Source organism: Rhipicephalus microplus, chromosome 9 (assembly GCF_043290135.1).
Source record: "Rhipicephalus microplus isolate Deutch F79 chromosome 9, USDA_Rmic, whole genome shotgun sequence".
Lineage (NCBI taxonomy): Eukaryota > Metazoa > Arthropoda > Arachnida > Ixodida > Ixodidae > Rhipicephalus > Rhipicephalus microplus.
Genome location: NC_134708.1, coordinates 30,189,515 through 30,217,302, shown reverse-complemented (window position 1 = coordinate 30,217,302; position 27,788 = coordinate 30,189,515). Strand labels below are relative to the sequence as shown.

General features: G+C 46.3%; 1 protein-coding gene and 1 long non-coding RNA gene across 3 annotated transcripts in view; one reads left to right on the top strand and one right to left on the bottom strand.

Moving 5' to 3' along the window:
* LOC142771647 (uncharacterized) overlaps positions 1–27,788 on the bottom strand; it is a 315,367-nt gene that overhangs the window by 171,097 nt on the left and 116,482 nt on the right. The gene's annotated exons all lie outside the window — the stretch shown is intronic.
* LOC119164959 (E3 ubiquitin-protein ligase PDZRN3-like) overlaps positions 1–27,788 on the top strand; it is a 167,239-nt gene that overhangs the window by 51,270 nt on the left and 88,181 nt on the right. The window lies entirely within an intron of this gene.

Below are 27,788 nucleotides of genomic sequence, written 5' to 3'. Positions count from 1 at the left end.
TTTCCCGTCATGGTCATAATCTGGCCAGTCTGTACTTCTACCTCATCCTCACCCACGCATATTTTTACTCAGTTCTCTTTCTCCTTCCTTCGTTCGTGTTGTATACGAGAAAAGGCGAAACATACGCAGACACATGTTAACGTAGTCTACTGCAATCTGAAGACGGCTTGTCAGAACGTTGGCTCCTGCAAAACATTCGTTGCGCGAATTTTTTTCAGTCGCGTCGTGTTTGTTATGGGGCGTGAATGTGAATATTTTGTAGGGAGCTGTTCACTTCTCTGCCAGTTTTTTTTTTTTTTATTGCTGGCAGGTTAAGGCTGCGATATACTTTCGAAATCCTGGGTAGAGGTAGCTCAAAAACATTACGCAGAAGGAGAAAGGGAAATATATGTAGCGTCTCTTCTTCGTTTCCAATTTCTCGCGAATCCTGTACTTCTATTTTTCTATAATATAGCTTCTTGCGGTGCGTTGAAACAAGCGCGCAGATCAAATTTACCAATGAGTTCACATTGATGCCAATCAGATACGTTGGCCGAGTGGAGGCAGATGGTGTTTAAACTCCCCCTTATTTTAGTTTTGGAAACCACACAAGGAAAAAAAATATTGACGGTGAAGCCATCTTTCAAATTATGGTGCCAATTGCTATGAAATCTAATATGTCGACACTGCATTTATCGACGAAAATGCATCACAATGTTTTCCGTAAGGAATTGGGTTACATATCCAACATACCATGAAGTTTCCAGATGCGTCAATGATCTAGGCCAAAGTGGTCGAAATACCAAATAAAGAACATCGAAATCGGTGGCGTAACACTAAGATTGGCGTTCTGGAATTTCGGCGCTAAAATAAATCAAAAATGACTTGGGGCTTCATAATATTTCGGCTAATAGCGAAACAACGATGACAAAGTTGAGAGCAACACTGTCCCCAATAAACAACACATAGCCCTCAACAGATTCACAGCTTCGTTTTGGTGTTCCTCCAACTTATATACACAGAAGAGCAGAGCTCATAGATCTCGTCACAATCCAGTGTGCACACTGTAAAACTGTGTGCCGGAAATAGCGCGTGGGCATCTGCGAAGCCCTTTCCTTCATCGCCCTTGCCGAAAACAATAAAATGACGAAAGAAACCGAAATTATAAACGAGACGCTCCACCCCCGGGCAGTGCACGAGGGGAACGTGAAACAACGAACGTGGAGGTCCAACGCGCTGCATTTCTTTTACTTATTCAGTCTTCCTTTTTCCTAGCTGTACGTACAGATTATACACAACCATCGCTGGCTGACCCTTTCGCGGTTCGTTCTAGCCTTCTCCTCGCCCTCTTTCATATCGGGGAAGCGCCCCCCCTTGCGGTGCGGGCGAAGTGTAAGCAGCAGACACTGTTTACTTTTTGCCTGCTATTACGATTACAATTTTTGTTTTACTGAGACGTGTTTGCATATGCGAAAGAAAGACCACTCTCTCTCTTTCTCTCCTTTTGGTGAAAGGGATGCTCTTCGTGAAAAAGCGAAGACCTATGTAGCTACACGGAGCGGACGCTTCGGTTTTGCCACATTGAAGGCGTGCCGCCGGCGCCTCAAACCATGAATTTGCGAGTATAGAGGAAGAAAATAAGGGTAAGTGGGGAATTACACGGTGAGACAGACAAGAAATGAGCAGCTCTTGAGCTTTTGCTCGTCACGCACAAGATGAATTGAAATAAACTCCCACCGCATTGAGATCTTCGTGTGAAACTATTCGTATCAATGAGGTATGATTTCGAAATAGAAGTAACAGTTACTACTACAGCAGTGGACGTCGATGTAACTGCCGAGAATTCCTTTCACTCGAGTCATCCGTGACTTGTTCCAGTGAACCCTTGCCTATATAAGTACCTCATTTCACTTCGCTTCCTCATTCTTAGCAACGTTCATTCGTTAATTAGCGACACTAGCTAACGCTGTGCTTCATTCTTTTTTTCATCTTTACTATCTTTGTTTACTCATGTCTTGCCATCATTCATTCACTCTCTTCTTCGTTATTCTGTTGGTTCGTCGCTCGATTCTTGTCTGATCCTCTGGCAACTATTTCTTTATCGTCAGTTGTTCTAACTTAGTCACTGATACGCTGCTTCGTTGGTTCTTGCTACACATTATTAATGAAGCATAAATATAACTCAAGCATGCATGCCTCGTTTCTTTCGTTATTTTTCTCTCAATTTTGTTGTTGTCTTACTCATGCATTCATCTTACTATAGTTGCCTATTCTGTTACTCGCTTCAGTGCGTCAGTTTCTCATATCAGTCATTTATATGACCATTCGCTCATTCACTTCCTCCGTTTTTTTTTTTTTTGTTGCTTCCGTCTGAGTGTTCCACTAGAGTTTTGATCTTGTCCGTATAATATTTGACGCTACTGGCTCAAACAACGTGGTTGTAATTGGCGCCTGCTCCTCAGATTATTTTGACTTTGCGGCTGAAATCTCTGTGAAGCATCGCGAGTAGCCACGAAAGACGTGAATACGCTAGATGTGGTGGTAAACGTAAAATGTATTCAGCTAGTATATAGTTTACGTTTTGTGAAAGCAAGTCTACGTTGAGTGAACATGCGCGCATGCGCAGATTCTATCCGGTATTCCTGTAACACGGTAACGTGAAACGTTTACGGAGATGCTATAAATCTGTATTGCTTTAAAGGACAAGAAGATAGCAAAGTAGGTCTCAAGGACAACATAATTGAAATAAACAAGAAATGGACATGGGTCGGGTATGTAGACCGTATAGGCAAAATAACCGCTGCTCATCAGGAGCAACTCACTGGATTTCAAGAGAAAGCAAACGAGCAAAAGGGACACAAAAAAAGTTAGGTGGGCAGAGGAGATTTACTAAGCTAGCGTGTACAACGGCGCAGCAGCAAGCACAAAACCGGATTGATTGGCGGAACATCAGAGAGGCCCTTGCCCTGCAATAGACGTAGTCAGGCTGAGGATGATCGTTGCTCCAGTAGAACACAACTTCCTCTTGCGTAGTACGTCCACTCCGTGGGCACCGACGTCGAGCACCACTTCAGCCAAACACCAGCCCTTGTTTGGTGCCGCAGTTTCCTCTTTTGAGCCGCCAGCAGCAGAAGCCGTCGCTTCGACTGCGGCTTTCAAGGCTTCCGCCGCTGTCGGCAGGAGCCGAGCTAGTTTCTCTCGTATTCAGCCTAATTGGAAAGATGGCCGCCCCCGCCAGCCTTATATACACTATACACAACTACTCCCACCCTTCTTCCCTTGTAGAACCACGTGGCGGGCGCGTGGCGGTGAAGTCTAGCGGTCCACGCCGAGATCCCTCGCGTCAGCTAAGTATAGCGCCCTCTAGGGACTCGAAATGGACAATAAACGCTGCCTTCCACTCTCGCCGCTACAGGCGCCCTCGCACCTTCCCCCCTTCTTTTCTGGCTGCGCTTCCAGTTCCCGACCTCGACATTTGGCCCGCTGTGTTGGCGTCCTTTCCGAGATGCCTGCCACGTCCTTCGCAGTGACACTTTTGTCGCTGTTTCATAATTTAAAAAAAAATATATTAAGCTTCTAGTAAAAAAATGTAGTATTATAGGTACGCCTGGCTATCCGTAATCTGGACATCTTACTTGAAGAAAGAAACGATTCCTAGTCTTTTGCGAAAGGGAGAATGATTACTACAGATTGCTGTGAGAACATACATACATACATACATACATACATACATACATACATACATACATACATACATACATACATACATACATACATACATACATACATACATACATACATACATACATACATACATACATACATACATACATACATTTTCACGACTTCTGCAGCGAGGAAGGATGCACCGCACCGAAATGGCCAAGACAAGGCGTTAAAGATAGTAACCACGCCCACTGGACCCACCAGCAAAGTATACGGTAGGGAGACAACTCAATGCAACCGTTCCCGTCACCTAGATCGAACGCTGCCCTTGCAGAGAGAGAAAGAGAAATAACATGCGGGTCCTCTTGCTACACTACAGCACCTATACGGCCACCCTCCTGGCTCGCGTGACACGTCGCCGATGGAGACCTTTCCGGTGGGCTACTTTTGTTTGTGTAAGTACTTTCTTTCACCATCGCGTGGCTAGCTGGTCAGCCGAGTCCCACACATCCTCCTGCTACGGCTCGAAGAGCGTCACCATCCATCAGGGCACAATTACTCGGCATCCGAAGCCACGGGAGATCGACCGAGAGTGAGTACGGTGCGACTGGTGCCTCCACCCTGGAGGAGCTAGGTCAGAGCTCCTGCTGTATCTTGTTCGAACACAGGAAGTTTTAGAGAATCGCTTCATAGCAGTACATCTATATCTACTTGATATATATATATCTACTTACCTCTATATCTACTTGATATCTATATCTACTTGCATCTACATCTACTTTATCTCTATATCTACTTACATCTACATCTACTTACAGTGATTGTATTTGGAGCTTCAAAAACGTTTATGCTGCCTGTTGTATTGTTGCACCTAAGATAGAGCGCGTGTTAGTGGTTCTCTGACGTCACGCCAGGCTTTGTGTGTCGCACCTTGGATAAGATTCACGCGTAAATGTCTGGCTCTCTGACGTCGTTGTTTTGTTCTCTGTCAGCTTATTAAATGACCACCGCGCGTGTGTGTTGGAGGTCATTTCGTTGTATTGCAAGTAGTAATGAAAAAACATCACACTGTCCATGAAAATTTTCAGCAGACTGTTTCACCGTTTGCATGCAGTGTTAGTACGCTCCTTGTAGCAAGCATTACAACATTCGTCAATCAACTTAATCTTTGAATTTTTCGCCTCATACTGTAGAAAACTATCACCAGTTCGTATGCGATGTCAACATTATAGCTGTGGAAAGCTATATGCGTTTCACCATCTACAGTCTTCCGAAAATCACGCACAAAGAGGTGTTTCATGTGCGTGAATGACAATTCATACTTATGGGAATGAGAATTACAACTTGAGCGAGTTGGAGCGGATGCATCTTGATTTTAACAGTGCACTGGAGAATGATGAACGTGTTGTGCCCTTACTTTTCTTCTAGTCCTCGTTCCCCAGTGCGCTGTTAAAATTAAGATGAACTTTCGGGAAGTTTACACAGGAGATGAAGTTCAGTGCTAAGGCAATGCAGTAAACTGCTGAATATGATCTAAAAAGAATTGAACAGCATAAGCAATGCTTCGAATACACATTTCCTTTCAACGGCACGGCTGGTCAAAGCAACATGTTCACAACAGTGCCGGAAATAAAATTCGCTGTTGAGTTGTTCAACATTAAATCAGTGCTACAAGATATGGTAGTCAGGATTGCGTGTGCTAAACAACATATTAAAATAAAAGCTAAACACCCTTAAGTAAGTGGTGAGTTATACGCTTTTTAAAAAGATTGAGCAACTTGCAAAAAAATGCAGTGGAGGTGGCATCAAATTTCCCATCACTCATTCGATGTGATTACAATCTTTTCTTCAGCTGAGACAAAAATGCCTTCAGTGAGCCGTAAGCCACTAATACTGTCCAGGCCCCCCTTTCATCTCAGACAAGGAAATCCTTTTGTCGGCCTCTTGGCGGCGCTCGTATCCATCCTGAAAGAAGAAAGTCGTTAGCTTGATCCAATTTGTACGCCATATGGCCAACCGCAGAGTGATGGCACCCTTTTTTTCTCTACCATTCCATCTCTGTCTCTCTCTTTCTCAAGCATACGACGTTTTAACACTCGTGGAAGACGGAGAAGTTTCACCGTAGCAAAATATGGAAGCCCACATCGTTCTGCGAATGAAGTATACAGGAAAAGCGCTTCACGGGTTTTCGCGACGCTGAAATATACGAACATTTCGCGTCAGAAAAGAGCTTTCACTCCGACGTTTATTATTATTACATTAGGGAGGCTGTCTCAGTCACAGCAGCCACGGGCTAGGTCCATCCTGGCCCACCCAGGCACACTAGCTAAGCCCATCGCCGCAAAGAGATCTATAACTTACTCAGGCGGCGAGAAACGTGAAAGTCGTTCGGCAACTTTGAGTCCCTGCTGGTCTGCTTCCCCACTAGGGACCGTAGCATTCTTGCTGCACCGCGGCGAACCAGACGGCGCGCAGCAGACGACGAGCGGCGCCGGCAATTGCTCGGCCAGTCCTACTAGCGGCGGTTCGCCAGATGGCGTCTTCGACGGCTAAATGGCGTTCCCTTTGAAGTTTGCCGCCACCCTCGTCTCGCACCGGTCTATACCTACACCTATACGTCTATCGCATGCGGAGCGAAGCCGAAACGGCTTCACGCACCGCCGTTATGGATTCGCGGCGCCCCCTCACTTCGAGCGGGGAGAAGAAGACACGTGCCACAGAAGCCATCAAGATGGCTTCCTCCCTTGACGTACGGCGCCACAGACGTAGCTTTCACATTAACTGCAGGGGTCTGTCTGTGTGTTCTCTAATAAAGATAGAATTGTGGGGAGGGAACATTCCGAATTTCGATGATCGACGATAAGATGAAGCGATGTCAATAAATCGCGCTCGAAATACGTGAGACCGTTACGGATTGCTGTTCTTATGGAGCCGAAGGCGATAGCCAAGCCAACGGGTGTGCAAATGCAACGACGCTTCGGCTGTGCCGGTATCCTTTGAGTTTCTTCCCGCTTTTTTTCTTCTCTTTCTTGTTCTTCAGAATATTATTTGATTTTTGCGGCTTAGTCTTTAGGTTGAAGGCACGTGTTTATGGGGCTGTGGGAATGGCCGCTGGAGGCCATTGTATCGAACAAAAAACCACTCATCGTGTGATAAGTATGCGATCCGTTACCGCGGCCTCGTTATAGAGTCCGAATCCAGAAAGCATTTTTCTAAGGCCGTACACCGTAAGATGATCTCATCGGTTCGATCTCGCCAACGCTGGCCAATCGTAAATGCGATGGTCACATCATACAATGGTGGGTGCGCCAATTTGAACGCTGGTATCTGTAAAGTATATACCAACCTGAGCTCCGGAAACACTGTTAAAACGGGGACAATGACATATTTCAACGACGCCCTACGCATTTAATGCCTTCCTACTTCCCCAACCCCCAAATAAAAAGTAAAAAAAAGCCGAACTCATTCCCTCGAGGCACTCGTAATGAATTTCTTTTTCGACGGTAAAACCACGAGCAGAATATTATTCTGAAATTTCTTCTTTAATAACTTCTTCGCTTCACCCAAGAGCTTCGGACCTTCTCATCTCTCTGCAACCTCTTTTCTTCCCTTCATCCCTTTCCCAGTGCAGGGTAGCAAACCGGATGTGCGTCTGGTTAATCTCCCTGCCTTTCCTTGCATCTTTATCTCTCTCTCTCTCTCTCTCCAAGAGTTTCGAAGCCGCAGGGTAGCAGACGTTGTCGTGATTGCGAGCGAAACCATTCGCTTGCTGTCGCCTGGTTGGTCCGCACCGTTCTGTTCACGCAAGCGCAGCTTTAGCCAATCACGCCAGGGCGAGCGAGTTTCCTCTAGAAGCGTTCTCAGAAGAAGTGGTGATAACAATAGGATACACGTACTCTGTATCGTTTTTTTAATTCGGGTATAGCCTACCCACCACGGTGTTCTAATGGTGATGGTGCTCAATCGCTGACCCGAAGGTCGCGGGATCGAATCCCTGCCGTGGCGGCCACATTTTGCTGCAGTCGGAAGGCTAGAAGCCTGCGCACTTGGATTTAGGTGCGCGTGAAAGAACACAAGATGGTCAAAGTATCCGGAACACTCCTGTACTACGACGCCCCTCATAATTAAGTCCGTTTAGCTTGTACGCATGCTTCTTTACGTTACAGATACTGGTTTAACGTTTACTGTGTTACCGAAACGCAGGATCTTGAAACCTTCAGCTCTCCACACGTAAAGAAATTACGTAAGAACGTAAATGTATACCTTTACGTTTTAGCGAACCGTAAATTGTGATTATAACTGCATCTCAACTATACTTAGATGAGATGACATTAAATCACCGCTGCGGCAATATCGCGAGATGTTTTTTTATCAAGTACAGTGTCTTCGTATGCGCAAAAAAGAGTGCAAATTTACAAAGATACCGAATAATGGTGTCGACATCTTGTGACATTTCGTGTAACCACAGTCATGAACACGTTTGTTTTCGCCCAATGCTCGTGAGGTTAAAAATGATCAAGAGGTAACTACTTTGTTATAAATCTGCGGCGAGGCATTTACACCAGAAGTAGAATGCGCGATGTTCCTGCATTAACAATTTTATGCTTGCCTGGTTCATTCTGACCCCGTACAATGGTGCCGCCTGTACAGCCCTTCGGGGGCTTTAGGGCTTATACGTTTAGGACCTCGGTGATCTCGGCCGCTCTAGCTTTGGTAACCCGCCTGAAGCAATGCGATCGTCATTGTGGCTCTCACTTCGGCTTATCACTCGACGGCTGGAGTCTCCGCAACGCGGATATCGCGAGCAGCCACGGACGAAGGTCGATTTGCGAGATAGGGCTGCAAACGTAAAACCTATCTGGCGAGTAGTTTACGTTCCGTAAAGGTTAACGTTCCGTAAAGACGCGAGCGTGCGCGGATTCCATCCGGTGTCCCGTAACACGGTGATGTAACAAAGTATATGAACAAGCTGAAAGCCCCACTACATTCTGGCGTTGGGTTGTAAAACTTTTGACTGATATAGAGAGACGTTTATTAAGACAGGAAAGCTGAGAGGTGGGCCTGAATCAATTTTGTGACCTGTTACTCGGCGTTATCAAATGTTAGTGGTTCAAAATAGAGGAGAGATAAAGTGTTGGTCTTCAAGAAGAAGGTGGTGATGAAACAAAGCCCTGAAGGTCCAAAAAAACGAACACATGCTTGGTTAGCCTCCCCTGTTTTTCACTCACGTGGAACTCTCTCTCTATCCCTCTTTTGTTTCAAATCGATGCAGACGACGATTTCGAAGAGATTCACCAAAAGACACTTGGAACGTCAAAGCAAAGCAGCTACTCCTCGTTTTCAAACAGTGCACGCTATAGAAGCAGATGACCAGAAAGCCTAAAGGCCTTGAAATGAAGCGAATTCTCTGCGCAATCGTATACGAATGTGTACCGGTTGTCCACAGCAAACCGTTCACCGCTACACTAGCTACGAACAATATGGCTTCGTCTGCTACGCGTCTCTTGCTTCCAAATGCCGGTTTGCTGTGTATAAAAGTAACGCAGAAGAAAAGAAGTAAAAAAAAGAAAACCTCGCGTGGGTGATGTCTGAAGCGCTCGCGGCCATGCTCGCACCATCTGATCACCGCCTGAGAGATTCTCTCGCTAGAAAACTCGCGACGATCCACATATCCGAGGCCCAGAATGAAACTCGATCTACGGAAAGGGGAGTACGGTTGTCTCTCTTTTCTTCGTGTCGACTGTATCCAAAGACGATCCGGCCGTTGAGACTCGAAACTCTAATGACCCCAGGGGGGTGCTTGCTTTTCTACGCACTTTCGACCCGAATCGAGGGCCTGCCTGCTAGAAATAAAAAAAAAAGAAACTAGTAAAAGAATCCGGCCGGAGACGTGATGCTTCGAGTTTTCAATGGGCGCGCCTGGCTGTATGTTTATAAGTCGTTGCTGGAGCATCACTTTGTTTACGCTATCCGTGATGCACACGTACAGAGCACCAGGCGTCTCTTCATTTCGCATTTCGGGCCGTTTCGTGTGTATATGCGTGTTTGGCCTCCTCTCCGCCTCGCAAAGCTTTGTTTTGATGGACTCCCGCGAAGTATAACCCAGAACCCCTGAATGCGGCGCTCGGTGTATCGTTTCTCGCGCCCTCAGTATCGCATTACACTTTCTCGCTTCTTCCGTTCGTGCCTTGCACCCTTTCGCGCGGACAAACTTCCGGAAACGTGAGACGCCTGCCTTTTCGCCCGTCTTTTCGCTTTTTCAACAGCTGAATGTTTTCAAAAAAGAAAAATTAACTAAGCCCTTTTTTCACCGTAAAAAGTGTCGAAAAGCGAAGGTGTAAGTAGGTGAATGTTTTATTCGCTAGCGAGATCACGTGCGTCCTCCTCCTTTTCATAATGATTATTACGAGCACCATTAGTATAATAATCATCATTTCGGGCGTGACGGTCTTTTCACTTTATTTAATTCTTTATTCACAGCGCCCTCCGGCCACGTGACCTGCATGGCGCTTATACTACTACTACTACTACTACTACTACTACTACTACTACTACTACTACTACTACTACTACTACTACAGACTACTACAGACTACTACAGACTACTATGGCAACGATGGCATAGAGTAGACGAAGCTTCAATGCAATAAGACTTGAATACCACATTTTGAACTACATGCTTTCGGCACTACAAATGGGCGTGAAGCATTTTTTTTATTTCGGAGCAGGAGATGGGTGTAACGTTTGGGAAGGAAGGAAAATAGGAGGAAAAGAACGGCAGGGTGGTTCACCAGCCTATAGGCAGCCCGTTTGCTACCCTGCGCATGAGAAGGGGATGGGGAAAAGAAAGATAGAGAGCAGAGAGGGAAGAGAGATAAACAGAGCAGGTGTAATGTTTAATACTGCGAGAAGGCCAATCAGAGCAGAGGATTTAACGGTGCGTGCCTCTGCGGTGTGCAAGGCGCATGCGTGTGGCTTCGCTTCCGTCTGGCCACTCGTGAAGGCTGAACAGACGGCCCACTTCAAACAGACGGCCTGCAGAAGTTGGAAGTGCATCGCGGATGACTCTTGTACCGCACGAAGTAACAACGAACTCGGAAACTAGGCACTATATACACAGGCACAATGCAGTCACTTTCGAAGTACACAGCATACCGTTAATGAAGGCCAAGGGGCAGGGAGGGTGCTCTGTTTAGGAGATACCGCGTGCTTCGGATTAAGTTGTTTATGCTGAGACGTGACGCGACACAACACGTTTCTGCTCTTCACGGGGTGGGTTCAGCAGCCCCGTATAGGAGGACGCCGTGTACGCTATGCTGAACGAGAGACCTATACAGGCCTAAACCGACCTCTGTTCCACACGCTCAACCACTTATGTTCGCACGAGGACACGGCTTTTTTTTCTTTCGATGTTAGGATGCAGATGCGTTGTTCGTGTTACAGGATGCAATACGGGGCGACCGAGTTTGCGTTCTTCAAAGTTTCTAGCGTCCTCGTGAAAGAGGCTCGTATACGCTTCGATTTTTACGTTCGAGGGAGGGCTAGGCCTAATCGACCCCCGCTTAGCCCCGTGGAGCGCAAGCGTGGTATTCTTGCTATAGTGTGCTTCGAAAGCGTGAGGACGATACCTGCGGTGCTTACTGTACAGCTACAAACGTTAGAGAAACGCAGAATATAAAGCGAATATCGAATTGAACAAATCTCCGTCGCACGGCCCAATCAGGTATTGTTTCTGTCCTTTTGTTTTCTTTGTTTGACTGTTATGACCTTTTTGTTTTGTTTTCCTGTGTTAAAAAGGGATTCCAGACTGGTGTTTCTTGAAGGATCGGCTTCAGCAATGTATCCTTAAGCGCTATTTTATAGCCGAGGCACTGCAATTCCCAAGTCTCGCTTCCGCGTGTAAAGCTTTCCAAAAGTATTCATTGGAAAGGTCCGACACGTGACTTCAGCCTAAGCACACGCTCAGGTGCATTAAAGCGACCATTTATTCTTCGCAGGTAATGTAAACCATGACGTACGTTAAGCAATTACTCCACACATGGTTTATCGAATTACCATGCATCTTTTTTTTTTCGGACTTTTTCACGCCATTCCCACTATAAACACTGCACGCCTTTAGCCAACGAATGTGTTCTTTGCCTGTAGTTTTCTTCCCCACAACAATAATCAGGTCAACCCGAAATTCTTCATACACCTTAAAAGCACACACTGTTTTGAATGGTGGACGTAATGTACATTCTCATCCCCACAACAACAATCAGGTCGACCTGAAACCCTTCATACACCTTGAAAACACATACTGTTTTGGTTGGTGAACGTAATGTACATTCTATAGCAGGCGTCTTCTGAGTAAAGCAACATGGATGTATACGCCCTTTATTGCATTGCACACGACGCTGCCTCCTCTGAATAGGATCAAACGCTCACAGGTAGAGTGGAGAGGGAAACATTAGAAAGTGCGGTAAAAGTGAGCAGAAGACGGCTGCACAGTATCGACTAAGAAACTCGCAAGTCACTGGGCATCTCTGGGCAATCTTGATTTTGTTATAAGCGGGCTAAGTGCTTCCGCTAAAAGCACAAGTGAGTTCTCTTTTTTTTTTTTCAGGTAAAAGAAAAAAAAAGAAATTGGATTTTCTCTCTTCGACTTTCGGATGTTTTATCTCATCTTTCCAGAATGCATTGGGAGAAGCTCGAACTCGCCAACAAAACAAAAACTTTCAGCAGTCTTAAGCCTCTAAAGCGCATTTCTTTCGTCCGCGTGTTTGTGTACATGCATATATACTCATATCTCTGTGTGTATGAGTGCGCGCTCGAGGAACAATAAACACAAAATGTCACCCTCTTTGTGCCGTTTCTCTTCGCTATTTGTTTTCCAGGCCTGCCTCAGAGACGACGGCTGCAATCTCGTACATCAGGACGGCGTTGAAAGCGTCTCTCGCGTTACTTTGTGATCGCTATCTCAAAGGGAAGGCCGGCGCACTGCGTTGCGCTTGGTCACCGCTTGAATTCAATTTGCTTCCAAGCTCGAAGAGCTTTCTTACTTTTCTCTCTCTTTCTTTCTTTGTCGTTCGGACATTGTCGTCTATCGAGGCCCCCCTTTCCCCCATTTACCTTTATCTGCGTCATTCGAAGCACCCATGTTGTTTTTCTCTGTAGAACTAAACGCTCAAGTCGGGTCTTGGCGAAAGAAATTCAAAAGCAGAGCTGCATGATTTTGTAACATCTTAAAAAAAAAATAGCGGCGAGATGATTTGTATAAAGTGCGTTGGTGTTGCACCCATTACGTTAAGTTTTCTGTAGCTACTTTTTTTTTCAAACTATGTTTTTGAGTGTTCGGCATTCAAAAAAATTATTGTTCATAATTTTCTGAACGCCATAGGATGTGCTTATGCACTTTGTTTATTAAAATAAAAAAACAAATAAAAAAAACTGCTATCGCAATTCCCTAGGGAGAGGGCATTGTTCCACTAGTTTGGTAAAATAAAAGTGAAGAGTAAAAAAAAGTTTACGTATTCAGATGTACGTACTCTCTATTGCTACACCATACAGCCCTTGTTTTTACTGGTAATTAAGCTTCTTTGTTTGTTTCTTTTGTTCTCCAATAGGGCCCACGTTATTGCTTAGCAACCAAATGATGGCACATAAGCAATATCGCAAAAACTTAATGAAATCAGCTGCAGAAGGAGTTCTGTTAACGCTTGCTAACGTTATAGCTTATATATAGCTGGTGCCTGTGCTGCAGGCATAAAACTTGATAAGTAAGTAAATAGGTAAATAAAAGAATAAAAAAACATATTCAAAGAACAGCAGAAAAAGCCATTAAATTTGACAAGCACTAATAAGGAAAGTGTATTTGTGGCGAAATGCTGTGGCTTTCTTCATTCCTACGTATTCAGGCTTCGTTTTATACTATTCTTCAAAAGTTCCCGGCTGAAGCAAATATTCGCCTTCGTCTTTGCGTCAAAGAGATTTGCTTGTATTTCATTTATTTATTGATTTTTTATAGTTTTTTTAAGTTAGAGTCGGCATTCTTCACGGCCCTCACAAACGTGCCTGCGACGCTCTTTTTGCGAGCTTCAATCGCCTTTTCCTATAAGCGCGTATTTATGTACGCTGTCCTTGCTTGTTTGTCGTATAGATTTCTTTACAATTGACACCCTTTGCTTTTCTCGTTGTTCTACATCGCTTTAGTGCTACCCGACAGTTTTCGATATAGAGACGCTTCACTCTATAGAGCGAACCCATCACGGCGACTTTCGCTGTGCGACTCAAAAGGCCTTAAGCCCTTTTGTGCTCCCCATGGGTGGAGCGGTTGGGATGGGAAGGTTTAATCTTCTTACGCGGCGCTTTTATTCCATTGTGTCTCGTTTTAAAAATTCGTTTCTAGGTTGGTGCTTCTGCGCGAGAATTCGCTTCGAAAAAGAAGGAAGGAATCGAATGAATTGTGGCTGTGCTTCAAAGGTTTTTATGCGCTATCTGCAAAACGTCGCTCTTAGAAATGTCCATTCTATATAGAGTGCTTGGCAGTAAATGCGGTACTTTCAAAGATGGAACACCTCAGTCATGGCAATAATAATAATAATAATAATAATAATAATAATAATAATAATAATAATAATAATAATAATAATAATAATAATAATAATAATAATAATAATAATAATAATAATAATAATAATATAATAATAATAATAATAATAATAATATTAATAATAATAATAATAATAATAATAATAACCACTACAACTGTCGTTGCGTTCAATGTAGTAACTAACTTCCGCGTGCAGGTTTAGGAAGCCTGGACTAGTGCAGTGACCATTGATTCGTCCGTCCTATTTTCGTTAAACTTGGAAAGCCGTTCATGCGCGCGTCCTGCAAAGCGTATCGGGCGGCAATATGAAGGCAATTGATTGGACACAATAAAATGACAATAAGAATAAACAATGAGCGGTTATCGTGGCAGGAATTATGATTAATTTTGCTTAACATCTGTGCGCAGTTCCGCTATGTCGCACTTCCGAAACGTGAAATTGAGTACTGTGAGGCCGCCGCCGTGGTTTAGATGAAAGAAGCGGGATGGATCGAATGCGTCATTGTCTGTGCATAGACGCAGCCTACTGAAATCAAGAAAGACGCGCAACGCGCGTAATTGGTAATTTTTAATTGAGGGGTAGTAATTTCGTATAGCAAAAGCAAACAAATAAGGCACTTTTGTCACTGGTTTTATTGGCCGAACCCTGAACTCGTAGCAGTGTCTGCGATCAGCTTGGCGGTATTCAGTGCGTAGTATTTATTTATTTATTTATTTATTTATTTATTTATTTATTTATTTATTTATTTATTTATTTATTTATTTATTTATTTATGACATATGCATCATCCCAGTGAACACTACAAGAAGGAGGTTGCAGTCAAAATGAAACAATGTAATCACACTCACAAAGCATGGTAAAACAAACAACTCTCCAAAGTGTTCACAATGTCAGGCCAGCGTAACGTTAAGTTGCCTCTCTTCTAATAATGATATCGCGTGGAAAGCTCGAGTGAAACAGAACCTAATAAACAGGATAGCTATCACCCTTACAACTGTAGAATGTATTTTATTTTTCTAGATAAAACTCGTTGGAACATGCTCTACACCTGCCCCCTCTTTTTCTTTCTTAGTGTGCGCATCCGTACCCTCTGCATCCGTATACCATCAAAAAAGCACCGCTAACAATTAGTTCAAGGTTCAACACTCGCCCCATTAAGCAAGAATAATGGGAGCACGGGGATTACGAGATTTGGATTAAAAGAAAATAAGAGGAGTTGAGCAGGTTATACGCAATCGGGAGAAGAGATAAATGTTCCCGGTTCATCAGAGGCAGCGGAATGCAGATCAGGGCAAGCGCGACGCAGCCGAGTACGTTCAAGCGTGCTCACTACAAAATTTGCATATTTAGAGAGCCGCATCAAAGTGAAGCAATGAAGCAGTAAAGTCTGATAAGTTTCGCTTCGATAACTCTGTTTTTTTTTTACAGTTTGGAATTGAAGACTCTCATCAAAAGAAAAAAAATTGAAGTGGAAGTCAACTTTTTTGTTTATCTCTTTTTTAAATTCGGACCAAAAAGACGTACGCCAGAACACTTAGGCGAGTGAAGGGTTCTGTATGAAAGTGGAGAGAGAAGGGAGCACACTTTTGTTGCAGTACCCGCTCCCCCCACCCCCCGCCTTCTTATAGTGGGCGCGTCATAAGGATGCCAAGGCTCTCGTAATGCAAACAAAGCAATGACGTCCTGCACAAAACAGCCTGTCGTTGGTTCCCAGTTTTAAGGGGGGAGGAGGGGGTGGAGGAGCTGTGAAGTAAGTCGTTGTTTGTTGGTTGGTATTATTCCCGAAAACTTGCCTTACCATCATTCTTCATAATGGACAATGGTAGGACAGGTCCAACAGAGTAATGATGTAAAGTTGACTTTGCGTCCTCCTAAAATGCGCCAGGGGGGGGGGGGAGCATCCCTCTCTCTTTGTGTACATGCCTATGTGAGTACATGAGTGGGAACATAACCAATAAAACAAAATCAACTTCGAGACCCCGAAGTGGCGTTTTTCTAAAATGAATGCTGAAACGTCCACAATGTCAAAACCGTTTTTCTTTTCCTTCCAGAACTTGAAATGTCTACGATGCATGACACAAACACCTAGAGTTTCCCAAAAAAAATAAGGGGGGGGGGTGCAAAACTCGCAAGAATTTGCTTTTCTTAGCAGCTTCTCCTCTGGGCAACTCCCGAAAGGATAACAACGCAAATAAGAAAAAAAAAACAATTCTCGTAGTGACACAGAGAAGACAAAGGAAAGCGAGAAGGACATGGTGTTTTCTTTTGCCCTTTCTGCCTCTCGGGCTTTATTCCTTATTGTTCCGTAAACACAGGGCGAGTACAGCGCCTCCTCGTATACACTCCTGGCGCGGGGACGGCACGTCCTCTTATCTTGACGTCCTGTCGGAGGACCGAGTCTTGTGCGACGTCGGAGAGCGAACAAAGACGGCGAGCTGCAGGGGCTGCCCAGACGAAAAGAAAAGCAAGACAGCCGTGCCAGCGTCAAGAAAGAGAGACAGATAAAAGTGAAACTGTTGTCTGCATGCACCGATATGTCCTTTGAAGCTGCCGCGGCTACGGATTGGCTGCATACATACGGCTCATCCGCTCAACAATACGAAACCCGCGCGGTGCTGTATTTTGCCTAAAGGCACGGCTGTATATGTTTGGTGGAGTGCGCGACTTTTCGTTACGCTGAAAGCTATTACGTGGCTTGCGAGTGCTCAGTTTGTTGGTGCGTCGTAAGTATGGGAGCATCTAGAACTCCACAAGCGCACACAAAGAAAAATAAGCTCATAACGAGAGTGATCTAAGGGTATCGGGACGCACGGCCCGCCAGCTGCATGCGGCCGTGGGACGTTTCGCTAGCAGTTCTCATCTTCACAGGGAACAAAATGTTTGGGACTTCTCTAGATGACGCTGGCATCATTTGCTCGCTTATTGCCGTAAGTGACGCTTTGTTCGGGTAACTTACAGAGACGGGACTGATCGCATGGTCGCAAGCATAATTTATTTTATTTATTCTAACTTTTTTTGCGAGACAACCGCGTGCTGTCGCTGTGTGTTGAAACATAACCGCAGAACAAAAAAAGAATCGCCGTTCAGAGTTGAGTCATTCTGGAAATCAGTGTTGTCATGTTTCTGAAATCCTGACGACAAACGCTCCTCAGAAATAATCTATGTATGAGATGCGGGAAGTACGTAATATCGAAAGGAAATTTAAGTGACACTTTGTTCGCTCGCCATCACCTCTGCATTTTATAAAACTTTTTTTTGCTGCCTCGGCATTGACTGAAATTTCGTTACTGCGTCCTGCAAGCTGAGCGGAGTGAGATTACCGCTACATGATTTAGGAAATTTTATTTGTTTATCTATTTTCAATACTGCCAGTCTCGATTAGATTAGATTTGTGGGGTTTAACGTCCCGAAACCACCATATGATTATGAGAGGCGCCGTAGTGGAGGGCTCCGGAAATTTCGACCACCTGGGGTTCTTTAACGTGCACCCAAATCTGAGCACATGGGCCTACAACATTTCCGCCTCCATTGGAAATGCAGCCGCCGCAGCCGGGATTTGAACCCGCGACCTGCGGGTCAGCAGCCGAGTACCTTAGCCACTAGACCACCGCGGTGGGGCACTGCCAGTCTCACTTGGAAACCAAGGCAGGTGGGCATATTGATGGCAACGCGAGCATGTAACAGAATACACACATTGCAGAGTACAGTTGCATTTTATACAACGAAATTTTCTCTCTCACTTGGTACTTGCATTGGTACTTACAGCGAAACAATCAAACATAATACAATTTAAGTCAGATTAAAAAATGGCAGCATATCCACGGAGTAAATGATGGAGAGTGGGGTGAAGCATTCTTCCGTCCATTCGTTCTTGCTTCCGTCCGTCCATGCATCCGTCGTTGTGACCGCCCATGCGTCCATCCGCCCGTCCGTGCGTGCGTCTGTTCGTGCGTCCGTTCCTGCGTTCGTCCATGCATCCGCCCCTGCGTCTGTTCATGCATCCATCCATGCATCTGTCTGTGTGTCCGTTCGTCCATCTATTCAACACTCCAAGTACCACCATCTCGCAACTTTTCATCATATATTTCCCATATAGAAGCGCCGCCATCTAGCGGACATTCCAAGGACTAAACGAAAGGTGGCACACGCACACTTTCTTACGGCTTGCGCTTCGGGTATACTTCCCACCTTTAACCACCTCGAGTTGATGGTATATACTAGTTCACTGTATTCATGGCACTGCGGCCCAACGCTCGCTAAACCTTTCTAAAACCAAGGAGGTTACGCCGAGCGAGTATAACGTAGCAATCCTTTCTTGTCAGATAGTGCTCAATGTACATGCTAATGGCTGCTAATGGAAATCGCAGCGTGCGCGTTAACTAAAAGCCAAATGTTCCTGTCTCTCATTCCCCCTTAGCAGCCATTGGCATGTACATTGAGCACTATTTTTTATTGTTCAACAACGCACAGAAGAAATCTCTCACCGCCACCACCTTGGAAGTCAAAATGTTATACATGTTACACACTTCAACGGCTACGAGGGATGAACGGGTGCCGCTATAAAGAGCTTCGCCCCTAAAAAAGTCATGCAAACAACAAAAGAACTATTTCAATACAAGTGAAATCCTTTGATGGGCTTTTGATGCCTGGTTGGGGCTTTATTTTCTAATACTTCAGAAAAAGGTGATGATTCAATGCTTGCTGCTGTTTGGTCAAGGTGGTTTCACTTCTTAACTGTTGTAGGAAAAAAATAAATAAAAGAAAACGTTATTATTTTTGGTGGCCGAGCTTTGAACGGATCTGTGATTCCTATTCCAACCACTTCTGGTCTAGCTCACGTCCGGTTTTCCGAATATTGGCTGAAATTCTTGTAAAGAAAATGAAACTCGTATAAAATGGATGGTTCCGGTTGTCTATCGTTGTAAAATCTCGTTGCCATTTCGCAACTACGAGTCATAAGAACGGATACTTGACCCGAGACTTTTACATTCTCTCCGTTGCTTCAGTTGACTGGACCGTTTGCAGGCGGGTCATGCGAGAGGCAGAAGCGATAAAGATAACAAATGCGGCGAAGACAAGACGAAACATAATAAGAGTGCTTGCATGTGGCCTCAACAAGAGACCGCAGTTCGGACTGGAGTACGGCCGGGAAAGAGAGGTAGTCTTCGGCTCTTTCGGCGATGTCGTAGGAACGGCTGGGGCCTTTGAAGTGTCTGTTTACGTCCTTCGAAACGGGGAGACGCGCTCCTCCGCGGGGACCTTATACGAGCGCGTGGCTGTGAGCAAACGCCGGCCGCTCCTCTCCTCTGACGTGACCGCTCTGGGGTCCACGGCACGCACTATGCCATTGTTCAACGAGACCGCGTTCGACCACTCTCCCCAAACACTCATGTATGCGAACACGTAAAAGAGAGAAAACAGTATTTTTCTCGCTCGTTGGATTTCGTGCCGACCGGTTGCGCCCCCGTGGTCTCTTGACGACAGCACAGCTCTGGCCGACTGGGCTCTTCCTACGCCATCTCCTGACGCCGACAAGAGCTCTCGCCGAGTGGTGCCCCGTCCTCGGACTTCCTGCGACCGTGTCCCTTTATCCTATCTCCTCTTTACTTCCGTCGTTTTCTGTCGCTCGCTGTCCCTGCGTCTCGCTCTCTCCTTCCTCTCTCTACCTCTTTACCCTTTATTCCTATTGTTTTAATCCCTCCTTTACCCCCACCCCTGGTGAGCTACTGTTGAGGTGTCGCACTCTGATGCAGACAGTTACGGGGCTCACTTTTCTCTTCTTTTCTCACGAAGAATATTTAAGAAAACAGTATTTTGAAAAACCTAAGGATGTATGCTTCTTGGCTGCGGCTCAGCCGTAACAATTTTTCGGGAGATGTGACATGGCGCCGACAAGGAAACAGCACGGGAAGAAAAGAGAGAGAGAGAGAAATAACGAGATGATTGCTCACAGCATTCGGAGAGCGGGTGTAATTCGTTTTAAATTGAACGCACTCCCCACCCGCCGCCTCAAGCTCTGTCAATGCCACTGATTTTGGCAAGGTCTATAAAACCTTTAGTATGCCTGCCGTAGAAGACCATAAAAACAGGACCACCCAACTGTCATCTACAAGCACCGTAACGGCTTAAGTAGCTGGTAAGATTGTCATGCTGATAACGCCGAGGACGCGGTTTCGATTCTCAAACCCAGCGGCTGCCTTACAGTGAAGGCGGAAGTGCAAGACCACCCGAATGCTTATGTACATTTAGGTGCACAATCCCAGAAGGTCGGAACTTAGTTCCGAGTGTTTGCAGTCCGGTACACCTCGTAGTTATGTCATAGTGTTGGCACGTGAGTCTCTATTACCTGTCGTCACCACCACGACGATCACATTATCATAATCCTGATATTTGGGTACGTGCTCGTCAGCACTGGAACGGCAGAACAAACGCACGCCACGTTTAGGATTTGCGAGCAGTTGAAACAAAACAAATATACTCTTCAAATATGGTTCACTTGTTTTCTTCTTTGATAAGATCACTGTCAGCAGCGGTGGAGTCCAAGCCTACGCTACTGCAAAGACCATGCCAAGGATTGTGCCACTGCAAAGATTCGAGCAGAGCAGCCACGTTTCATTCATTTCTTCCATTTCCTTTTTTGTCCTATTTCGCCCTTGCATTTTCGTGTAGGGTGGCGACACAGAATCTATTCCGAGTGAATGATTATGTCTTGCAGGACATCATCAACAGGGTGGGTGCGAAGCAGTGGCGTGTACTCTGTAAGATTGGTTGGCAGCCCTTCTTGGGCGTTTACCAAGAAGCGAGCTATTCCGAAAATGCGGGTACACCTTTCATTCCCATTCTCGGCATCTCTGAACAACTGCGCCATCTTGTACCGAACAACTGCTAAACAAACGCTCAAGATTTCCTCCTATACTCCAAAAAACTTTCACTCAAGTTTCTTCGGCACGGTCGTCAAACAAACGCCACCCTCGGCAAAGCGTCCTTCCGTTTGTAGAGCAGGAACGCCTGACAGCTATAGCTCGGTCCACAACGGAGCTTGCGAGTCAATGCAGCTTTCCGATAGACGCTACGGCGGGCATGGCAAGGTGCCGTCTCCTACTAAAGACACTGGAAGCACGTTTCCCGCATGAAAGCCTCGGGGGGAAAACGGGGTTTCGAAGACCGGGACGGAGTGGCAGCGTTGTGCCGGTTCCTCCCGCCAGACATCGAAAGCGAGGGGATGAAGCCACCTTTTGATCGATTGGCCTCGACGCGACGTTGTTTGGCGCAAAGGTTCAGCGGGCGCGTTGACCCGTTCTAGCGATAGGTTCGTGACGCCGGGTCCTTTTCTGTCACCGTCGTCGCAAGCTCTTGCTACCCCCTACTCTTCCGGCTACCAGAGAGAGAATTAATGAATGAAATGAATTTTATTTGGACCAGGCTCTTTGTACTTCAGCCCTAAGGTGAGTGGCCTCCTCAGTCCAGGTAGCCGTGGCTCGCTGCCGCTGCTCGAGCCCGGTTCACTAATCGTGGCTGGTTGTCAGGGTCTTGCGTCACCAGCAAAGCCACAGTATGGTAGGGAGGTTAACTAGACTAAGTTCAGTTTGCTACTCTACACGGGGGAGAGGGGAATGAGGAAGAAAGAGAGAAAGAGGAGGACGAGGAGATACGCATTGCGCATAACACACACACCGCACACACAGTTCAGGTTTCACAGGCGGTCGCACAGTGATGTTGCCCTCAAGAATTGTAGAAGGGCTCGTGTGGCTTTCTGGGTTGAAGTACGTGAAGAGCACGCTCCCAAGATCTTCTCCAGAGTCAAGGGTCGATCATCCAGCCTTCTTAAGGCAGACTGGAGAGTCCGGCGATCTTCTCCAGAATCTGGACAATGGCACAGGACGTCGTCGAGAGTTTCTACACAATGGCAGTCATCACAGCCGCACCGCGCATAATACCACACTAATGCGTTGGAATCTTCCACTCGACGCCCACGGAACCTCGCTTCATTACTGCAATTACAGCTGCCATCAAAGACTTCGCGACGGGATGCTACAATACTGTGTCGGTTGTGGGTTGTCGTTGCCTTCACCAATTCATTAAGTTATCGCATTGGTATGGCTGGATTCCGTCTACCAAATATGCAACTACGTCCATATAGGTTGGCAGCAAGTCTGCTTGTTTCTTTTCTTTTTTTTTTAAAACATCACTGCCAGTGTTCTTAGTAGAGCTTTTGTCGGCACCTTTGTAACGCTTCAAACTCGCTTACATTTGCGACTTGCACCAACAGAGTGACCATTCTTGACTGGCGATCAGAAATTGACCGAAGGCGACCAATATTCAACCCTCGGCGCGCTTCTTATACCCGTCGCCACGCAGAATACACGTCTGCGCACATAAGGCTCGCATCGGGAATCGCCCCGCAAAATAGGCTGGCATACTGTTCCTGCGAATTCGATTGGTTCAGACGCTCGCGACCTCAGTCGCGCTACTGAGAAGCCGAGCAGCGAGCGACTGAGCAAAAGCAGTTGCATTGCGACCAAAGTGGCTGTTTGGGACTAAACAGACTAACTATATAGGTCGCGCGATTGGTGCTACTTCCAAGCCTGAATGAGCCCTCGGGGCAGGAGGCAGGCACGTCATGCACAGCGGCAGCGTTTGCGTTCCAGCATGCCTCTGCTTGCGTTCCCGCGCAGCCGGGATGCGTGTTTTTGGGTGAATGGGCGTGTAAAATGGGCCTCGGTCACACTTGAATGCAACCGCGCGTCCTTGAATGAGCATATTGTCACGCAGGATACACTTGGGGTAACATTAAAAACACAGAAAAAGCGAAGCCATCGTTGGTGATAACTGTTCAAAGCAGGAAAGGCGCTCCCCGCTGCATAATACTGAGTGTCATTTAAAACGCAATAATGAAACGCAGACATACTTAGAAAAGACTTTCAAAGTGGAAATACTTAGAAAGACTTGCGAAAAAACAAGAACATAGAAAGGCTTCGAAAAAAAAATGGGAAGGGAGGGGTGTCGTCACCTTGCATGGTCGTCTCGATGATTGTCACAAAATATTAGAGCTGTCTGCATTCTTTTTTTTTCTCTTTTTAGCGTACGTCGCTTATGCGGAGACCTCTCGATACAGTGTCTCGAAACTCGGCACGCCAAGTGACGAGAGATGCCTCCGAGATGCCCGTCACGCCTGCCCGACGTTGTTTCTCGCTGCCTCAGAGACGAGACGAGGTCCACCGTGCTCTTGTCCCCCGCCCGCTGTTCCGATAATAACCCGATCGAAGGAGGTGCCAGACATGACAGTGCAGAAAAGAAAGTAGCCTGCCATTTGGGCTTGCTCAAGCGTCTATATACGTATATGTAAGGGCTGTGCCCTCCAATCAGAGTTGACGAGTGTGCGATGACACGTCGGCTACGTCAGCAGCACGGACCACTGGAACGCCTGGCTTCCCGTGCTGACGCGTAGGAGTGGGCCGATGACCCGGCTGGCACGTCTTTTATGTATAAGAGCAGTGCTGACTTAAAGAATCGGTTCAGCGCTCCGTTTGTGTGGTAACGAACGATACCATGAAGGAAGGACATTATCGCTAAATAGAGATTAGGATAAATACAATGGATTCGGGGGAAATAGAAACACTCATATGCATTCGACAAAGACGACTCGAAAGCAAATGCCATTTTTTTTTCTAATTCCATTTCGATGAATCGAACCTCCCCCACTCCCTCTCGATAGCTTTCTTTGCCTAACGGTTTCGCATGACCTCCGGGATAGGAGGCATGGCAAGCCTTCTGCACCTAACCTGGTTTTGAACGGCCTCCGAGATCAGGCCACATTTGACCAAGTGACGACGTCATGTGGAAAGGTCATCGTGTGAGGTCCTAGTGACGCCACAAATTCTGGCGATTTGTGACGTCATGCCGACGTCATCAGGGACCGTCCTGGCGCAATGATTTTTTTTCTGCATCGCTCGTGCTGGCGTCGTGGACGGTCAAATTCAGCGTTTGATGACGTATCTAAGGCCTCCCTATATATACGCCTTAAAAAAAGAAAATTGCTTCCGCCTCCGTGTTTTATTAGGTGGATGCACAACGGAGAAGGGGAAGTGATTTTAAATGAAAAGAACATAAAAGTGAGCCCCGTGACTGTCTGTCAGGGGGAGGACACCTCAACAGTAGCTCACGAGGGATGGGAGTAGAGAAGGGATCAAAAGGATAGGATTAAAAGGTAGAGAGAGAAAGAGAGGGAGGAGAGAGCGAGGCGCAGGGACAGCGAACGACGGAAGTAAGGAGAGGACAGGAAGGATGGACACGGTTGCAGGAATCCGAGGACGGGGCACCACTGGCGAGAGCTCTTGTCGGCGTCAGAAGATGGCGTAGGGCAAGTCCAGTCTCGGCCAGAGCTACGCTGTCGTCGAAGATCGGCGTCAGGAGATGGCGTAGGGCCAGCCCAGTGGGCCAGAGCTATGCTGACGTCAGAGATTGCGAGGGTACAACCGGTTGGCACGAAATCCAGCGAGCGAGACGCACTGCGGAGCGTGTGAGTTATGCTGTCGTTGTAGCCACATTATGTTTATTTTCTATGTTGCTTCCTACTAGCAACACATCTTCATTTACTCTCTGTCCGCCGCGAGCGCTCGCGCATTGTGTTTGTTGCGGAGGACACGAGGCACAATACGCGATTCTCGTTTTGGCGTTCTTGTTCGTCGAAGTTATGAACTTTACACACAAACGGAAACGAATTTGCGAGGTCATCATTACACCTATTTATGGGCATACTTCTGCGAAGTTTTCCTGGAGACATTCTTTAAACTATTCGAGAGGATGCCCGTGTGCTTCCATTAAGCTCTCGCGTGAAACCCCTGCGAGAAAGACAGCCTCGCTCATTGTGCAGCATGCGTTAATTCTGCCCGCTTCATCAGACGGAAGGGTCACCGACCCGCTCTCGCAACTCACAAAGGCGTGCGCTTTTGTCACCAAACTTAGTTCGCCTTTCCGGAAGTTGAACTTGCGAGCGAATCGCGAACAAACAGAAACCGAGCATACGCGTACACACGGAGCTAAGACTAACTCGAGTTCACTGCCACAACAAACAGTGGCCCGTATTTCCTTTCTTTTTTTCTCCCCTCGAGACAGCATCATTCATATACTTCCTAAATGACAACGGGGGGCGGACCTGGTGACAGTTGGCTAAATCTGTGCACAGACGCTCGAGTTGTGTACTACGCTGACGTGTACACAGTGTATGCCTACGAAAGCAGAGGGGGAAAGTGAGCGGTGTGCTAGGTTGTGGAAGCAAGTCTGCGTATCCCAGTTTCTCTCAATCATTCTCTCTCTCCCCCTTTCTGTATCTATGCTTATATGATGGGTGTGTGCGTTTTCGTATGCGTGTGAGTGATAGTTTGCGCGAGAAAGATTACAGGGCCGTTTGTGGCGGGTAGCGTAGGTGAGGGGAGGGGGAGAGGTCACCACACGCGACCTCAGTTGCAGGAATTATATAATGAGACAAATGCGCCCCACCGCGCGAGCCGAATGACACAATGCGTGGCACACTGCACACTTCCTGGGAAGCATCCTTCTTCCACCTGCGAGCGAGAGAGAGGCACGTCATGACCGGAAGACAGCTATGGTTGGGGTGCATGGAGTCTAAAAGTACGTGCGCCGTTGTGCCGTTAGAGGAGGGATGGGGGGAAAGATTTCGAGAGAGAGACTCCCTAGAGTGGGTTCATCGCGTCTGGATTTCGGGCTCCATTGGAGGAGAAATTGGAAGCGCTACGGCTACTGCGGAGGACGCGCGCACGGCGAACGTTGATGTGTATATATAGGCACGAGGGCGCAGGCCGAGCGTACCGCGTTCACCCGCGTATAGGGATGCCAAGACCCAGTGGCTTTTCGGTTCTCTTCATTGGCACGTTTCTATAAAGGGAAGAGGACGGCGAATGTGCACCCAGAGATTCACTGCGAGGCTTGTTTTTGCGGAAATATTGGTGGTGTACCCATTTGTGGTTGGCTCACTCTTCTATACATTCACCTGAACATGGCCTCGATGATATTTTTTTTATTCTATTCAAACAAGCAACACACCGGTTTTACTAGTGTATACCGTAGGTAGATAGAGAGATTACTCGGAAAAATTGTTATGCACTTGTTACAGAAAAAATCAGTTGTGACGTTCTCAAGCACTGCGACGGAAGAGAGAGAGAGAGTGAGAAAGGAAAGGCCGGGAGGTTAACCAGATATCGGCATCTGGTTTGCTACCCAGCGCTGGGGGTGGGGAAGTAGGGGCAAGAAAGAGGGGTTAGATAGAGGAAAAAAAAAAAAACGCACGCGCACTCATAAAAAAAAAAAACGAAAACACACACAGGAAGGGCGTCCCAGCTTTTCCTGTGTCGATTTAGAAAACCACTATAGCAAGTAAACGCGTGCCAGTGGTGGTCGGGTCCTATTCATTGTACGACATTCGGTGGCTGGTGAAATAGGGTTTGCTGGCACCAAAGTAGCTCAGGATATGCGTACCAAAAATAGGCCAGGCTGTTGGTGCGGGAAAAGTTAACGATTAGAACAGCAAAATTTGCATTCTGCAGATGACGTTTATCTGAAGCGAGGTTCATATGAAATTTCCCCAACTTCTGTATGAGACACAGCTGACTGACACCTCCCTCCCCCCCCCCCCTCAAAACGAAGGTGATAGATAAAGGCACCTGTAATTTGGATTGTTGGGGAAAATACCTTGCCTCTATGTTTCGAGCTATGGCATGCATTCAAGATTGCATCCAAGTTCTAGACTCCCGTTCTACCCGTCATGGTGAGGCTAGTAATTGAAGCGCTCGTCACGGGGTCGACTCCCGGCCGCGGGACCGATTACCGGTTAAAACGCTCAGGACCCATGTACTTATACATTTAGGTGCCCGTTAAAGAACCCCAAGGGGCCGAAATTTTCCAGAACCCTCCAGTACGGCGTCTCTAGTAATGATGTCGTGGTTATGTTTTGGGGAGCCTGTACTAGAACCTCATGGTTGTTCCATGGCATTTTAAATAAATGATTGGTTGAATAAATGAATACGTAATTAATTAATTCATTAACTAAATAATTGTATGGTTATTATTATTATTATTACTATTGATTCCCGTTCTTCCAAGTCACGCCTTAAGCAAGCATGTGCGCATAATGGCGCGACTGTCGTGGAATGGCGTTCGTGTACTACACGAGTGTATACGGTATACAGGGACCACCACGAAACGAGCGTACAATTAGTTAATTAACTAATTACCCTATTGATTAGTTTGTTATCATTATTAGTATTGATTCCCGTTCTTCCAAGTCACGCCTTAAGTAAGCATGTGCGCATAATGGCGCGACTGTCGTGGAATGGCGTTCGTGTACTACACGAGTGTATACGGTACACAGGGACCACCACGAAACGAGCGTACAATTAGTTAATTAACTAATTACCCTATTGATTAGTTTGTTATCATTATTAATATTGATTCCCGTTCTTCCAAGTCACGCCTTAAGTAAGCATGTGCGCATAATGGCGCGACTGTCGTGGAATGGCGTTCGTGTACTACACG